This window comes from Solanum tuberosum, unplaced genomic scaffold, assembly GCF_000226075.1.
Source record: "Solanum tuberosum cultivar DM 1-3 516 R44 unplaced genomic scaffold, SolTub_3.0 scf00157, whole genome shotgun sequence".
NCBI lineage: Eukaryota > Viridiplantae > Streptophyta > Magnoliopsida > Solanales > Solanaceae > Solanum > Solanum tuberosum.
This window is the reverse complement of record NW_006239084.1, coordinates 1,254,806-1,274,335: the sequence shown is the minus strand read 5'-3', so window position 1 is coordinate 1,274,335 and position 19,530 is coordinate 1,254,806. Positions and strand designations below refer to the sequence as shown.

At 34.0% G+C, this 19,530-nt stretch overlaps 2 pseudogenes; one reads left to right on the top strand and one right to left on the bottom strand.

Moving 5' to 3' along the window:
- Positions 1–13,624: 13,624 nt before the first annotated feature.
- Positions 13,625–16,071, top strand: LOC102598641 (protein OBERON 3-like; annotated as a pseudogene).
- Positions 16,072–17,735: 1,664 nt separating this feature from the next.
- LOC102598301 (protein OBERON 3-like) lies at positions 17,736–18,837 on the bottom strand (annotated as a pseudogene).
- Positions 18,838–19,530: the final 693 nt, after the last annotated feature.

Here is a 19,530-nt window from a genome sequence, read left to right as displayed (position 1 = left end):
CCAGCCTCTAAGTTGGCCAGTAAAACCTGCAACTATCATCTTGCAAATAGTTAATAGACTGGGTCATAGGCCACCGTAGATTCGACTGAACCCATCAAAGATTGTCTAAAATTCAAATTTCTCGCATCGCGAAGAGAAGCTAGAAATGTCTCAGGTAACCTTTTAAGGGTTAGGGGTTTAAAAGCAATTTGAACCATGTCAATGTGCAAGAACTTATATTGATTTTTATAAACATCAATATCTCGTTTATTTAACAAACGAATAGTCTGTTCTGACGAATTTAACGCTAGAGATTGTTCAGTAGTTTTAATTAGTTGTTTATTAGATATCTTATCAAACCAACCATAATCATAAATGGTTTTTATATCAACTTTCGGAATAGTCCATTTGTTTAACAAATCAAGATTTCGAGGTATATCTATCTCTTCCAATCTAGTACTCTTAGTTTCTTTCTTGCAGAATTCAACCAATTCGGCATTCATCTAGCAAGGGAGTGATTTCTGGGAGAGAGTTATCACTTCCCTTCTTATAAAGGATTTCAAAATCAAAACGAGCTAGCTGTGCTTGCCATTATTATTATTATTATTTTTATATTATTATTATTATATTATTATTTTTATATTATTATTATTATTATCTAGATAATTCATAATTCACCTCACATATAATTTACAGTTATCAATCATCTCTCCCCCTAATGTTAGAAAATCTAACATTCATCCCAACATCATATGAGAATTCATCTTTGTACGTGGTGGAGCAAATACCGCACATTCAACGTTTTTGATGAAAATTATTTGGTTCCTGATCCTGAATCAATTTTGATAGGGGACCTTTGTTGACTTGATGCGTACAAGTGTTGCTATATGTTAAATAAATTCATCTCATACCAAAAAAAAAATTGGGGAGAGATTTGTTCTCATAACTAATTGATACAAACATAAACATATGAACTTTAAATAGTTATACAAAATATTTATATAAATTACATTATATAAATTATATTATACAAAATCACATGTTTATACAAACTTAAAAAAAGTTGTACACAAAAAAGATTAAAATGTTTATGGTGAAAAACTGAAAAACCAAAGGAAATTATCGTCATATACAAATACACACTATCGTATACAAATACAAATTAAATGAAGAATTGTTAGTTGTGAATTATACAAATGTGGTGAATTATACAAACGTGGCAAATTATACAAATGTGACGTATTATACAACTCGAAGTCAGCCCACGTAATTAATATTAGTCGCGAGCAGGAGCGGATCTAATAATGCTCAAGGGGTGTAACGGGACACGACTTCGTCGGAAAAATTGCTATATATATATACATATATATATATATATATATATAAGACAGCAGAACAAATGCTGATATATAAAACAATGAGTATATGGGATCGAATCCTTACAACCTCATTTTTAGTACAATTTTACTAGCTTTTATTGTTTCGCTATTTATTATTTCTTTCTTTTCTTCTTTTGCCTTTTTATTTTTTTGTTCTTTGGGTTCTTTATATAAAAATATATTTCGCACTATTATTATTATTTAAAAAAAGTTAGCACTAATAATTGTTAGTTACAAATCATTTTTCAAAACGAAAACTTATTAGAAAAAGTTATAATATTTCTTTAGGGAAAAGGGTTTGAAATATATCCAAACTTTGATTAAAATTGTTGTAACAATCCTAAACTTTCGGAAGGACCTATTACCCCCTACATTATTTAATAGTGTATTTAAAAGGTATATATATGTCCACGGGAAAAAGTTACTATTTATAATGATGCAATATTTATGATGTCCACATGGACACATATATATACCTTTAAAATACACTATTAAATAGTGCAAGGATAAAATGTCTTAACCAAAATTTGAGATTGTTACAGCAATTTCGATCAAAGTTCAGATATATTTAAGACATTTTTCTATTTTCTTTATAACTTATATATGTTTGTGATGTTATAGTGTTTATCATTTTTGAATGAGAGATAAAATGACAAAGAAGGCTAAAATCTGAATGAGAAATAACAGGAGTAAAGGAAAAAGTAAAGATATTGGAAGAAAATAAAAATAAAAGTTAAAGGTGAATTTAATTTTGGGAAGAAAATTTAGATGGTTTAGAGCCAAAAGGACATTGTTGTCCTTAATCCCAGACGTGTCAATTCGTACCAAAAAAGGAATCGTACCAAATAACATTGTTCATATTCTAACTCTAGAAAATATAATAAATATTAATTTACAAAAACGTAATGAATTATTGAATTAGTGTCAATCACTCCAAATAGTCCAACTTTACTGTATGTTCAAGACTTTGTAAGCGGTAGGGATATTTCTCAGCTTAGGTTGATTTTCAGATAATCAAACTAATTAAGTCCGTTTTTTTAGAGAAACTTTTGCAAATAACTATTATAATAAACTTAATTATGCTTTATAGCTATAGTTTGCATATTTACTAGCTGTAGCTACAGTTTAAGCTGTCTCGTTTGTATAATTTGCAATTTGTATAATTCGCAGGTTTGTCTAATTCACAGATACATTTGTATAATTCAGTTATTTTGTATAAACTCGAAATAACAAATTTATACAATTACAAACATCAGAAGTGTAAACAATTATACAAGCTCCGAATTATACAAAAGTTATACAAATTATATTATACAAATTTTGAATTATACAAGCGTAAGAATTATACAAAACTAAAAAGTTGAGCCGCGTAATTATAGCTAAAACTAGATTGCGAATTATAATTAAGACAAACTATAGTTGTGTTAAGTAATTAACTAGTATATATTTGCTTATACGCGTTATTTTTCCTTGAATGATAGACTTAATCAAAATCAATTAATTAGGTATTTTTCCATCCTTCGATTTTTGTCGGTTTTTTATTTAAATGCACAACAATATTCTTTTAAGCAAATGTTAGATTGACTATATTCTAGCATAACACTATCAAATAATTTATTATTTTAGGAAAAAAAGAAAATATAAACATAATCACGTTATTTATGTAGATATCTCCAAAAAAAATTATGCATTTTCTAAGATTTTTATTGTTTTCAAGAAGGTAAAATAATTATTCACAAGGATTTTTTTTATGTGCAAAAAATTAAAGACCTAGTTATAATATATCATGATATTTTGACGATAATTGAATTAAGTAATGATCAATAACTAAAGCACTTAATTAAACAAGTTATTTTGAATCTGAAATAATTCTTGAAAAATAAAAATTATAAATCAAACTAGAAAGAAAACCACATATTATTATGAATCAAGGGTGCAAAAAATTCATTTGTACCATGAAATTTAACAATTTATATAAAATTCACACACACACGTATATGCAACTATAATTTTTAGATTGCTATTTATATACACTTGGTTTGGTCATTTTAATTATTTTTGCTTAAAATCAAAATCAAACAATTTTTTGATGTTTAAAATGGAAAACCAAAATCAAACATGTCACACCCCTATTTTTCCAAATGATAGTTTTAAAAAAAGAGTGTTTTTCAATTAAAGTGACATTTTGAAAAGAGTTTATTTTTATTAAATTTAGAGTCACCATTTGACATTGAGTTTTGGTGTTCCAAGTCACCTAATTTAGATCCTTACTCAAAAGGAAATGACTCTATTTTATTGGTTTGTGAACTAGAAATCTGGGTAACGAATTCTGTTGATCGAGATTTATTCGAGGGGAAGGTATCAGCACCCCTTGAGTCTCGTGGTTCTAGCACGGTCACTTTATTGACTTATATATGGCTTGGCTTAATTTTGGATATCTTATACTTATGAGCTTTATAAAAATGCTTATTTCTCAGTTTCTTTGATTTATTATAAACTGCTTAAAATTATCTTATTTTATTAGCTGTGATGTATTGCTAGTAGCGCTTTCCAACCTTGTCACAAATTATTTATTTGTTTGTATTTCACGCCGAAGATTTGCTTAAGACTCTTCGGATCGTAATGTTTTCTATATATTATTATTATCGATCTAATCATGTTCCTATTATTTCAATTAAATAAAACTTAATTATTAAAATTAAAAAAAAATAGATCAACATAAACCAATTAATTGAAAGCTCTTATTAAGATTCCTCATTAAAAAAAATGCAAAGAAAGTTGTAGATTTGATTTTTAATTTTAATTTTAATTTTCTTCTCAAAAACAAAGAAAAAACACAGTTTTATTAAGTATACAAAGTGGGAAAGTAACTTAATTTATTAGAACTAAATTTCATCTAAATATTATAAATTACATACTGTAGAACATTAAGTTTTGTACTTTAATCAAGAACAAGATGCAAATTGGACGTTTAAGCATGCAATAAATAATTACTTGTCATGGCGATATACTTTAAATTTAATGATATAACACGTTTAAATATATTTTAATATTATAACATTAAATAATAACATATTCAACACATACACAATCTGAACAACTTCAATATATTGGAATCAAGCTTTGTAGAATCATGATATAAAACTATACAAAGAAGATTAACTGTTACTTCTTGTGAAAATTATTATCATGAGAAGAAAAGACCACAATCAAGAATCACAAACTCGAAACTATGAAAGTAAACCTTAAAAATCGCCTTATTTTTCTTTTTCTTTTCTATTTGGGTTAGGGGTGCGCATCGGTCGGTTCGGTTCTAGGTGTTATTGGTTCGGTTTATCGATTTTCGGTTTGTAAATACATCAAACCGATAACCAAACCAATAGCATATTTCTTATCGGTTTTTGGTTAATCGGTTTATGGTACTTAATGGTTCGATTTTCGGTTTAACCAATAAGAAAATACTCATATATATTATATACACGATAAGAAAATTTTCAAATAAACCATATGATCTTTCCAGCATTTGGCATGAAAGTAATAATCATAAAAGTAACAATCATTTTTCTTGCAAGTTTAGACACTAGACACATTCAAAGGAAAAAGTGTGAAAGCAACAATTGTTTAACCATTAACAAAAAGTGTGAAAGTAACAATCGTTTAACCATTAACAATAAGACTAGTAAATTTAGTATAGTCTTATTGGGTTATCGGTTTAACCATTAACAAAAATTATAAAACCGGAAACCGAACCAAAAAACCCAATAAATTTTTTTGCAAAATCGTTTAAAAACCGTTAGCCCAATAACCCAATATCAATAAACCAATAGTGTTTTTTTCAGTTCGGTTTATTGATTAAATCGGTTTTTGCACACCCCTAATTTGGGTACTATTTCCATAAGTGTGTATTTGTTTTTTGTTTTTTGTTTTTTTCTTTTTACATGTGTGGGTTGATGTTTGTTGTAGTATAGGTGATGATTTTTCTTTTTTTCTTTTTTTCGTGCAGATTGTTGTTGTAGCTTGTAGGATATTTCTTTTGGGGATGACAAATATACCTCCGAACTATCATAAATGGTATTTAAATACCCTATGTTGTACTTTCGGGACTCTGATGTTACCGTCCAAATTTTGGAGTGTACATATCCTTTCTACTAATGGTGGGACACGTGTCTCAATCTAAAACACCTACCCAAGATTTATTAAATTTCAACCCATAATTTAAAGACCCACTCAGATTAATTTTAAAACTCACACAAATAACATAATACCCACCCAAAATTATAACCCAAAACACTTCTTCATCTTCTCAAGTTATGTCGACTTCTCTGATCTTCTCAAGAACTTCTGCCCAAGTTATTCATTTTCCAAACCATTATTGTCCATAGAAAATGATCCTGCCAAGCCTAAACGAGCTCCACCATCCACAGGTAATTAATTAAAAGCTTCAATTTCCTTCCCCGCCAAAATCCTAGAACTCCCCATTCGCATTCCCAAACTCCACGCCAAGCAACTTTTGTCCGCCCTCTTGCCATTGTCAAAGCACCGAAGAAGGTAGTTTAGCTCGGAGATGAAATCTCCAACTTAACCCTCGCCGACGCTCAGAAACTCGTCGAGTATCTTCACGATAAGCTTGGAGTTTCAGCCAGGTCTTTCACTCCCTTTGTCATCGTCGCTGCCTTGGTGGAGCAGCAGTAGATGCTCCAGTTGTGGATGAGGAGAAACGAAATTTGACGTAGTAATCAATGAATTTTCGAGTTATGCTAAATATGTAATGAAAAGCGAAGAAGACGAGAAGGATACGAGAGACGACACCGGTGAAAGAAGCCATTGAAGAAAAAGTGAGGAAAAGATGAAAGAGACAAGGGTTGCGTTTTGGTTTTTTTCATTTGGGTCAGGATGCTTGTGGGTTATAACTTGAGTCAGATGTTTAAGTTATCCGAGTCAAAGATAATTTAATTTTTGGGTAAAAATTAAATAATTTTAGGTAGGTCGTTGAGATGATGCCATATGTCCCGCCGTCTATCATAAGGGTATATAAATGCTCCAAAATTTGGACGGTGAGGACATCAGAATCCCGAGAGTATAACGGAGGGTATTTAAATGAGTAAATTTTAGGTTTAGCAAACATAAAAATCATATTTGTATGATATAGCTATAGTTTGCATAATTGTGCTACATATCAAATTTTATGTTTGCTATGGAGCATCAGATTTGTATAAAAATCGTAGGCAACTTTGATTTGTATAAAATCGCAGGTATCTGATTTGTATAAATCGCAGTGAACTGATTATTTAAAAAAACTTTAACCTTGAACTTCCTATTTTATCCTTACTGAAAAATTTATAGTCAGACAAACATCTACGGTTTGTTTTAAACTACAAATTTCAAAAGTATTTCTTTCTTACTCAAACTCCATCAGAGTTAAGATCAGAGCTAGCATCTGAAGTATGGGCTCGACAAAACTAAATAGCTTCGATCCAAACCTTATTATTTGTTGAAAAATACACTAAATATGTATATATAATAAACTCTAGAACGCACAAACCTCAAATTTTGAATCCATCTTTTATCTCAGTTAAAGTGCATTACATAAATTGGAACGGAGAAAGTAATACTTTGGGAAAACTAACATGTTACACTAAAAACTTGTACAAATGTGGCAGTGTTATATATGGTATGTTCAATACTTCTGAACATCAAGATTCCACTGTGTCACGGATGAGGAATTGGTAACACATGGATTAGTCAACTATTTGAAGGATCACTTTGTTTAGAAGCAAGTTATGCAGTATTGGTAACACATGGATTAGTCACAAAGGGTTATAACTATTTCTCTCATTCTTATTTCATACACTACTCCGCATAATATATAAAATTTAGCATATCTTATACATGTATTAGTTATGCACAGAAGAAAACTGAAACCAACCAGTGTATTGAACAATACTAAGTTTTAAATGGAAAAAACAAATGAACGAAACATTGTAACTTGAAGGTATTCCAAAGACTTATAATAGTTCACCAACCATTTACTATTAAAAAACTTATAACAAGGAAACTAAGTAATTGTCACAATTAGTGGAGAAACTGGCAAAGAAGAGATTATGCTATACCAGTAGCTGTTTGGCGGCTTTCTTTCTGTTAATAAGCCTGCAAAATCCATATCCAATCTCATCTTCATCTCACAATAATCGGAATGAGCATTCTCCAAGGTCTTAAGATCTTCCAATTTTTTCCTCCTCCTTTCCTCTGTTTCCTGCAAGCACAATTTGAAGAGTTTTTCATAATATTATTTCTTACTCTCTAACCCAGTCAACCACCTTAAACTCACCGCCTCTCCCTCGTGCATCATCTGCATGACTCTGAAACATTTGTGCCTCTTATTCTTTGATACGTACAACGCTTCCCAAGCCATCGACCTCATCTTTCTTTGATCGTTTCACTGACCATTCATCTTCAATTGTTTTGATAGTTGTGAAATTAAAGAAGTGATAGCATCATTTGGACAAGGATCAACATGCCTCATATTTTTGTCCACTTGAAGAGGTCATGTCATAGAATGAGGATTTGAGAATAAGGGAGGTTGATGCAGGAAGATCAGTAACAACATGTTTTCCAAGACTACCTAGATTACTAAAGTATGACAATTCGTCACTACCTGTTAATTAAAGTAAATATAAATTAGTAAAGAAATGACATGTTTTGTGTCGATAAAACATGAAGTGGGCGTTGAGGAACTAAGGTGGACCCGGAAAAGTGGTTCCACTGATATGTTCTGATTCTTCTTAATTCATAGAGGTTAAAGCAGAGCAAAATACTTGAAAAATGAATAAAATCAATACGCTTATAAGTAGGAAAATAGAACATTAATCACAAATTGCAACTAGGAAATAAATCATTTTTTAAGTACAATACCGTGAACAATTTAATAAACTTACCCATTGCTAAGTGTCTCACACCGGTTGTGGAATTGGTTTCCTTATAGGGTTTTGCACAATCCTCACCTCATCAACTAGCTTTTGGGCTTGAGTTTTGCCCAAGATCCATTTTTTCTTACAAATGGATATTTATTACGAAAATGTCAAATCTTGTTTCCTATCAAGGGGTAATTTGTGTAATACTTCCTCTGTCTCAAATTATCTATGGTGTTTCTCTTTTACATGCCCCTTAAGAAAATTAAGACGATTTTTAAAACTATTTTACCCTCGTTTATGTCTTAAAATATAATCTCTCTTCGTTAAATATCTATTCGCGTGTTTATAGTCTTTTTAAATCATAACTTATTGAGAATAACTTGTATATTACTCAAAGAGAACAATGGTATAAATACATGGAGAGAATAAGCTAACTATGGTAACTAAATATTCTAATTCCTAAGAATCAGCTCTATTATCTATCTATTTTATTATACAGTGTAACACTCCTCCTCAAGCTGGAACATAGATATTGATCATGCCCAGCTTGTTACAAGGGTAATCAACTCGAGTTCCATTCAACGCTTTTGTAAACAAATCAACTAGTTGCTCTCCTGTCTTTACGTAGCCAGTGGAAATCAAGTTCACCTGAATCTTCTCACGAATAAAATAACAATCAACCTCAATATGTTTAGTTCTTTCGTGATACACTGGATTTGAGGCAATATAAAGAGCAACTTGATTATCACACCAAAGTTTTGCTGGGGTATGATGCTTCAAGCCAATTTCAGATAAAAGATGATGTATCCACATAATCTCACATGTAGACTTTGACATAGCTCTATACTCAGATTCTGCACTGGATCGAGATACAACATCTTGCTTCTTACTCATCCATGATACTAGGTTGCCTCCAACAAAAAATACAATAGCATGTAGTAGATCTTCTATCAATCTTAGATCCAACCCAATCAGCATCAGCCAAACACTCAATATGAGTATGACCGTGATTACTATACAATATGCCAAGTCCAGGAGCTCCTTTCAAGTAACATAGGATCCCCAATGTTTGACCGTAGGTGCACTCATGAGCTGGCTAACAACACTTACCGCAAAAGCAATATCCGGACGAGTAACAATAAGGTAGTTTAACTTCCCAACCAACCTTATATATCTCTCTGGATCATCAAAATGATCACTATCATCTTTCATAAGGTGCACATTGGTAACCATTGGAGTACTACAGGGTTTGACTGCTAACTTTCCGGTATCTGCAAGCAGGTCAAGAATATACTTTCTCTGAGACAGAAAAATTTCCTTGTTGCTTCTGTTTACTTCTACTCCCAAAAAGTATTTTAATGAACCCAAGTCCTTTGTATGAAACCTAGTATGCAAGAAAGTTTTGAGGGAAGATATTCCCATATAATCACTTCTTGTGATGACAAGGTCATCAACATATACAACAAGGAGGATAGTGTCGGATGTTGATTGCCGGTAAAATACTGAGTGATCACATTTGCTTATTTTCATCCCAAAATTATGAACTACCTCACTGAATTTGCCAAACCAAGCTCGAGGACTTTGTTTCAATCCATACAAGGACTTCTTCAAATGCCAAACTTTTCCATACTCCCCCTCCGCAACAAAACCAGGTGGTTGCTCCATATACACTTCTTCTTGAAGATCACCATGAATGAATGCATTCTTGATATCTAAATAATATAAAGGCCAATTCTCGAAAGCAGCTATAGAAATGAACAAATAGGCAGATGTGAGTTTGGCAACCGGGGAGAATGTGTCTGAATAATCTACCCCATATGTTTAAGCATACCCTTTAGCTACAAGTCTGGCTTCTGTTGATCACCACCCAACTGTTGTACCTTCAGTACCTGATCCATCTGTGGTAGCAAGACCGCCAATTGTTCAAGTCTATTCAAGGAGGTGAGAGACTGATGATACTTGTCTTGCACTTGTTCGATCACCTGATCCTTCAGAAAATCTTGACCTTCCTATTGCTCTTCACAAAGGTACACGCACTTGCAAATCCACATATTCTATTGCTAATTTTGTTTCCTATGACCGCTTATCCTCCACGTCTAGATATTTGATTGCTTCTCTAGACTCCATATATGTACCCAAAATAGTGAAAGAGGCTTTGAACCATCCAGGATGGTCTAATGCAATGTTAGATGAAATACACGCCTTAGAGGAAAATCACACATGGGATTTGGTGGATTTGCCAAAGGGAAAGAAACTAGTGGGATGTAAATGGGTCTTCACAGTTAAAGTTAATCCAGATGGTTTTGTAGCAAGACTTAAGGCTAGACTTGTGGCTAAAGGGTATGCACAAATATATGGGGTAGATTATTCAAATACCTTCTCTCCAGTTGCCAAACTCACTTCTGTTCGGTTGTTCATTTCTCTAGCTGCTTCTGAGAATTAGCATTTGCATCAGTTAGATATCAAGAATGCATTGCTTTATGGTGATCTTCCGGAGGAATTTTATATGGAGCAACCACCTGGTTTTGTTGCTCAAGGGGATTATGCGAAAGTTTGTCATTTGAAGAAGTCTTTGTATGGCTTGAAGCAAAGTCTACGAGTTTGGTTTGGCAAGTTTAATGAGGTAGTTCAAGCTTTTGGGTTGAAAATGAGCATATGTGATCACTTAGTCTTCTATCGGCAATCAACATTTGGCTCTATTCTCCTTGTTGTTGATGTTGATGACATTGTCATCACAGGAAGTGATTATGTAGGGATTTCTTCCCTTAAGTCTTTCATACATACCAGATTTCAAATGAAGGATCTGGGCTCGTTAAGATACTTTTTGGGAGTAGAAGTAAATAGAAGCAAGAAGGAATTTTCTGTCTCAGAGAAAGTATATTCTTGACTTGCTTGCTGACACTGGAAAGTTGGAGCCAAACCTTGTAGTACTCCAATGGTTCCCAATGTGCATATTATGACAAATGATAGTGATCCTTTTGATGATCCAGAGAAATATAGAAGGTTAGTTGGGAAGCTAAACTACCTTGTTGTGACTCGTTCGGATATTGCTTTTGCAGTTTGTGTTGTTAGCCAGTTTATGTCCACGCCTACGATTAAACATTGGGAAGCTTTGGAACAGATTTTGTGTTACTTGAAAGGATCCCCTGGACTTGGCGTATTGTATAGCAATCAAGGTCATACTGTGTTGAGTGTTTTACAGTTGCTGATTATGTTGGATCCAAAATTGATAGGAGTGTTTGTTAGAGGGAACTTAGTTTCATGGAGAAGTAAGAAGCAAAGTGTTGTATCTCGATCTAGTGTAGAATTCGAGTACAGAGCTATGTCACAGTCTACTTGTGAGATTATGTGGATACATCATCTTTTAACAGAAATTGGCATAAAGCATTATACACCAGCTAAGCTCTGGTGTGATAATCAAGTTGCTCTTCATATTGCCTCAAATCCGGTGTATCATGAAATAACTAAACATATTGGGGTCGATTGTCATTTTATTCATGAGAAGATTCAGGAAAAAATGATTTCCATCGGTTACGTAAAGACAAGAGAGCAACTAGCTGATTTGTTCACAAAAACGTTAAATGGAACTCGAGTTGATTACTTTTGTAACAAGCTGTGCATGATCAATATCTATGCTCCAGCTTGAGGGGGAGTGTTACAGAATCAATTTACAGCTACACAATATTGTATATATGGTAGTCTAGCTGATTTGTATGGATTTGATTATTTAGTTTCCATAGTTAGTTAGTACTCTTTATGTATTTATATCACTGTAATCATTGAGCAATAAACAAGTTATTCTCTCCAAACCTTATCAATAACAGACAATAACCTATTTTGGAACAATAAACAAAGTAATTGTTCTTCCCCACACCAATTCCACTCAAGGCTAGCTATCCAACTAATCAGAGACCCAAAAATAACTCCTGATAAATCATAAAATCATCAAATAAAGATCCAAGTAAAAGTGTTGATTGAAGAGCAAAACTTGATGATGCATATGTTGCCCGACACAGAGAGATGACCAGATTATTGGTAAGAAAATGGGAAACTTTCTCAAATCGTGGTCTGCTGAACAAACAACTACCAAATCCCTACTGGAAATGTCACTGCAACATTGGAACAACAAGCAGATTGAATTTCTGATGCAGCACGCATAAATTTCTGATGCAGCACCACTACTGCAGTCTCACTGGAAAGGGTACTGATGGAACGTGAGGCTCACACGAGTAACTTCTAGCCGTCGAGATCTAGGGGTTTAAGATCGTGGGAAGTATCTTCTTCCTAAGTGGGTGGTGACAAAAATTTTAGAGCTCTCAATCACTTTCGGTGAAACTATAGTTGATTTCGGCGAAGTCACAGTGACTTCCGGCGAAGACAAAATACCAACTCAGACATTGGCTCTGATACCATGTAAATCATAACTTATTGAGAATAACTTGTATATTACTCAAAGAGAACAATGGTATAAATACATGGAGAGAATAAGCTAACTATGGTAACTAAATATTCTAATCCCTAAGAATCAGCTCTATTATCTATCTATCTATATTATTATACATATTCTATAACAGTCTTCAAGAACCCAATAGTCTATGTTCTATTTTCCTACTTATAAGCATGTTGATTGTTTTTCATTTTCATTGTAGTCAAACTTCTATAAATTCTTGAATGAACGGGGGACATATGGATTGTGCTGGGGATTTGGAGCACGCAGAGAAGCACCACAATTGTCAGTATTGTAGGCGTATAAATGTTGAGGAGGTTCAGGGTTCTATTCGTTGGATGTGTATGGTTAAAACGGCCAGGCCAGACGAGGTCCCAGAGGAGTTTTAGAAGAGCACAGGTTGGGCAGGTATGGTGTAGCTTGTTTAATCTTGTTTTCAAGACTGCGAGGATGCCCAAAGTATGAAGATGGAGTACAATGATTCTGTTGTACAAGAACAAGGCTGACATTTAGAATTTTAACAACTATCGGGGAATCAAGCTACTAAACCATACTATGAAGGTGTGGGAGAGAGTGGTGGAGATGAGAGTGAGGAGGGATGTGGCTATTTTCGAGAATCAGTTTGGATTCATGTTGGGACTTTCTACTACAAAAATCATTCATCTCATAAGATGGGGAAGAAGGACCTATATATGGTTAGAAGCTAGCTCAAGATATATTCTTTTGGAAATTGGTTTTGTGCTTCAAGGAGATATCAATTACTGAGATAATCTGTCAGGAAAGAGTTTTTAGTGACAAATTACACAGTTATACTTACATATATTAGAAAATTCACACATGAGATGATTACGGAAGTAATCACCTTGCTATAGGTAAATAAAAAAAGTTTCTATAAGATTAGAGTCACTTACCTCATATTTTTCCTCTTATTAACAGAGTTGGTGAGGCTTATGTTCTTGATATCATGGAATTTATATGCATTCCTGTAACTAACCTCAGAGGTGCTTGGTAAGTTTAAAAATGATGTCGGTCCTTCTGATGCACTAGGTTACTCCTGAGTACCACTTCGCAATGCATCATCTAGTCATCATTATGTGCTGTCTTTTGATGTTGATTTGTTTTCATGTCATCAGCACATGAAATATGCTTACCTGGGCTCCGATATTCTGGTGGTAAACATGGCAAATGGTGGGTCGAAACGTGTGGAAGCTATCTGATCAAGAGATACATTAAGAGAAGCAATGGAACTGTTACGAAACATGACATTCTCGATGCCACTGACATATTAGTCCCACGTTGGTGGAATAATCGGTTTCAGCATAATAGCTATACAATACTTAACCTCATATATGCAAATCATCAACTCGTCCATGATATTAAGGTTAGCAATTTTCTTCTTTTCTCATTTGACAATAGTAATTTTACAGTGTCTAACCTAAAAAAAATTACATAATTTTGAATTATTGACACGAGACTGTATTGACAATCTTGATTAAATTGTACAATTGTTTCATTTGCGAGTACTTTACGTCAAGACTACATGGAACAGGATCACATTTGTTCAGAGACTACTACTAGTATATGTGAGACTAGAAAATGCCAATGAATCGATAAAAATGAGACTTCTCATTGAGCTGTAGCACATATTAATGTGATGATGTATGCGGTTTTATTTAAAACCCATTGATAATTTAAGTTTTCTGGACTTCAACGCACTAAACATATTACTGATTTTTAAGAGTATTTTGCATGAGATTTTGAAGAAAAATAGAGAAAAAATATGAACAAAAAAGTAGATACTCAAAATCAAAAATCTCTGGAGACAATAATCACTATCAGATTACATTTACAAACTACTTTGAAATTATCCTCAGACACAACAAACCATTTTTTGTCATTTTGCTAATGTCTACCTGTAAAGACAGATAGGATTTTTATTTTTATGCTTTAATATAAAAAAGGTGTGAAAATATTTTTACTCAGAGAGAAAATTCAGAAGTTCTTCCTTCCAATCTGTAAGTTTTTAATCTCTCTGCAAATTTTATTCTTCTAGATATAATGGTTAGTGGTCAGTCAGATGATTCGAGGGGAAGAGGCTCAGGATATTTGAAACGTTATGGAGGAAATGCACATAATCTTACTAGGCAAGAGAATTGCAGAAAAGGAACTATTCGATCAGTTCATATCAGGTTTAGGCCAATTCGTGATGGTGGTGTTGCATTGTCAAACCATGTTGGTGGAACTTTTAATCTTGACAATTGAGTGGTCAATAAGGAAACATGTAGTGATCGTATTCATAGGAATACAAGCTCGGATAACAATTCATTTTTTCTATCTGACTTGCCTGCGAGACCTAGAACTGTTGATTGTCAGTCAAGTGATTCGAGGCAAAGAGGCTCGGGATACTTGAAATGTTTGGAGAAAAGGGATGGAGGAAGAGCATATGAGCTTTCTAGGCAACAGAAAATACTTAGAAGAATAGTGTCAGAGCCTATTCCTGTTATGGCTCAGATTGTGCAACAGCTTGGTGATGAAACAGTTGAATCAACAAAAGAATACTTGAGGAACCTAATTACAATGCCGGAAAGGAAATATGAGTTTTTTAGCCTTCAGAACAGACTTGATGAGAGATCTGATCTTACCAATCAGACTCTCTTGAACTGCCATAAGATCCAACTAGAATTTTTGGTTGCAATAAGAAGAGGTCTTGGAAGCTTCTTATCTGAAAACACCCGCCTTTTAACATCGGAATTGGTTGAAGTTTTCTTACTTGAAAGGTGTCATAACATAAATTGCAGGAGGCTTTTTCCTGTTGAGGATTGCGTCTGCAAGATTTGTTCAACGAAGAAGGGATTCTGCAGCAAATGCATGTGTCTTGTGTGTCTGAACTTCGACTGTGCCAATAATACTTGCAGTTGGGTAGGCTGTGATGCATGCTTCCATTGGTCATATTGTTTGTGGTATTCGTCGAAATCTTATAAAGCCAGGTCCAAGTCTCAAAGGCCCTTCCAGGACAACCGAAATGCAATTTTACTGTCTGGGATTTGGTCATGCCTCGGCAATGTTTGGCTTCGTTAAGGACGTGTTCATGTCTTGTGCGAAGGAATTGGATGAGGAAACCCTGATGAAAGAGCTTGATTATGTTCGGAAAATCTTCCAAGGGGGTGAAGATCTTAAAGGCAAGGAGTTACATCTTAAAGCTGATGTCTTGCATACAAAGCTAGTTACAAAGATGATTTCACCTTCAGACGCCTGTGATTTCATATTTCAGCGGTAATTATACAAACCAATTCGTTTTATCTTATAATTAGCATAACAACAAGTCTCTAGTTTACAGTGTTCTGGTTTTCCTTATGTTATACTCATTCCAATTTTTTATTTTTGGTGCACAAACCACGAAAAAGAATATGAAGTTAGAATTAGTAGCTACCTAATTCGTTATATTACTTCCGTTTGAAATGGTTGATGGGATAAATACAATTAACCATGAGTTTAGATCATCACAATTGACAACAGTGACAGTGAGATGTCCATCAGTCATTCTCTGCCTTTCCTTTTTTATATTCTTGGATCTTGCAAATTACTGGAGTAATAAGAATTGGATGAAGGCTGAAAATTGATATAGCATTTGTCAAATTGAACATTACTGAATCCCCTTGTAGCTCGCCTACAATTTCTAGAAACCTATAGTCTATGGGTGATAATAAATGGACTTTCGCCTAGCCTAACTCTAAAAGCTAGTTCATAAGGTCAAAATTATCTGATATCATATAAGAAGACCAATTCCACGTCACATAATCGATGTGGGACACATATCTTCCCCATAACCTGCCAATAGGAGCGTGGACAACATAAACGGGGACCCAAGTACACCGGGTAAACCAAGAGTTTGGGATGAGCTTGACTCCAATGCCATGATTAAGAAATATGGATCTTGGGCAAAACTCAACCCTGAAAGCTAGCTAATGAGTTGAGGATTTTACAAGACCATATAAGGAAACCAAGTCCACATCCCACAACCGGTGTGGGACACTAAGCAATGGGCAAGTTTCTAAAATTCTACTTAAAGAATAATTTATTTCCTAGTAGCAATTTGTGATTAATGTTCTACTTTCCTACTTATAAGCGTATTAATTTTTTTTCAATTTCCAAGTATTGCTCTTCTTTAACCTCTGATTTATTTCCTCGTAGCAATGGACAAGTTTATTAAATTCTACTTAAAAGAATGATTTATTTCCTAGTAGCAATCATACTTAAAACTAGATAGATTAGTAAAGTCATGTTTTCCTAGACTAGCTAGATTACTAAAGTTTGACAATACCTATTAATTAAAGAAAGTATAAATTAGTAAAGAAATGATATGTTTTTGTGTCGATGAAATATGAAGTGGACGCTGAGGAACTAAGTTGGAATGGGAAAAGTGGTTCCAGATACGTGGAATTGGTCTTCTTAAATGATATCAGATAATTCTGACCAAATTGACAAATGTTATATCAATTTTCATTCTTCGTCCAATTCTTATTACTCTAGTAATTTGCAAGATCCAAGAATACAAAAAAGGAAAGGTAGAGAACGATATCTGATGGACATCTCACCGCCATTATTGTCAATTGTGATTATCTAAATGCATGATTAATTGTATTTTACCCAACACAACCATTTCAAACGGAAGTAATATAACAATTTAGGTAGCTACTATTTCTAACTTCATATTCCCTTTCGTGGTTTGTGCACCAAAAATAAAAAATAGGAATGAGTATACAACAACAACATACCCAGTGAAATCCCACTAGGTGGGGTCTGGGGAGGGTAAAGTGTACGCAGACCTTACCACTACCTCGTGGAGGTAGAGAGGCTGTTTCCGGAAGACCCTCAGCTCAAGTGTAACAAAGCCAATAGGAATGAGTATAACATTGTAATATGTTATGTAGGAATGAGTATAACATAAGGAAAACCTGAACATTGTAAACTAGAGACTTATTCTTATGCTAATAAGATAAAATGAATTGGTTTGTATACTTATCGCTGATCAAGCTCTTTCATCAGGGTTTCCTCACCCCATTCCTTTGCACAAGACAAGAACCTGTACTTAGCGAAGCCAAACATTTCCGAGGCATGACCACACCCAGACTGTAAAATTGCATCTTGGTTGTCCCGGAAGGGCCTTTGAGACTTGGACCTGGCTTTAAAAGATTTCGATGAATACCACAAACAGCATGACACCAATGCAAGCATGCATCACAGCCTACCCAACTGCAAGTATTATTGGCACAGTCGAAGTTCAGACACACAAGACACATGCATTCGCTGCAGAATCCCTTCTTTATTGAACAAATCTTGCAGACGCAATCCTCAACAGGAAAAATCCTCCTGCAATTAATGTTTCTGACACCTTTCAAGTAAGAAAACTCCAACCAATTCCGATGTTAAAAGGCGGGTGTTTTCCGATAAGAACTTTCCAAGACCTGTTCTTATTGCAACCAAAAATTCTATTTGGATCTTACTGACAGTTCAAGTGAGTCTGATTGGTAAGATAAGATCTTTCATCAAGTCTGTTCTAAAAAACTCGTATTTCCTTTCCGGCATTGTAATTAGGTTCCTCAAGTATTCTTTTGTTGATTCAAATGTTTAATCACCAAGCTGTTGCACAATCTGAGCCATAACAGGAATAGGCTCTGACACTATTCTTTTAAGTATTTTTTGTTGCCTAGAAAGGTTATATGTTCTTCCTCCATCCCTTTTCTCCAAACGTTTCAAATATCCCAAGCCTCTTTACCTCGAATCACTTGACTGACCATCAACAATTCTAGGTCTCGCAGGCAAGTCGGATAGGATCAAAAATGAATTGTTATCCGAGATTGTAGTCCTATGAATAACGATCACTAGATGTTTCCTTATTGACCACTTGACTGTCAAGATTAAAAGTTCGACCAACATGGTTTGACAATGCAACACCACCGTCACCAGTTGGCCTAAACCTGCTATGACCTGATCGAATAGTTCCTTTTCCGCAATTCTCTTGCCTAGTAAGCTTATGTGCATTTCCTCCATCCCTACTCTCCAAATATTTCAAATATCCCGAGCCTCTTCCCCTCGAATCACCAGACTGACCACAAACCATTATATCTAGAAGAATAAAATTTGCAGAGAGATTAAAGAACTTACATATTGGAAGGAAGAACTTCAGAAATTTGTCCTCTAAATTTTCTCTAAAAAGCATAAAAGCAAAATCCTATCTCTCTCATAGGTGATTATCAAGTCACTACATTTTACCATGATTAAACAGGAAAAGTGATATGTACATGCTCAAATTACACACTAGCCTGACTGAAGTTCAAAGAATAAGTATAAAAAAATATTTATTAGGTACTTCAGGAAACCATAGAGGGTATAAGTAAATTATAACGTAATCAAGTTCTGAGCTCGGACAAACAAAACATGCATTTCTCTTCAAACTAGTACCAACATAGGTGGTCAATATTAAAGTCACATACAAACTATGGTTTGTTTTAGACAACAAATTTCAAAAGTATTTCTTTCTTTCTTAAACTCCATCCGAGTCAAGGTCAAAGCTAGCTCGGGAAGTACGGGCTTGAAAAAACCCAATATCTACCATCTGAACCCTACATATTTTCTGAGAAGTTCCCTAAATATGTATGTACAATAAACTCTAGAACTCATAAACCTCAAATTTTGGATCTGACTCCATCTGTGCCAAAGGCTATCCATGGCTGTATTAATATTGAATATGGTTTTCCAAAGTCAACAGTGAACATCTACACAAATTTCATAAGAATAAGCCTCTTAGCTAAAA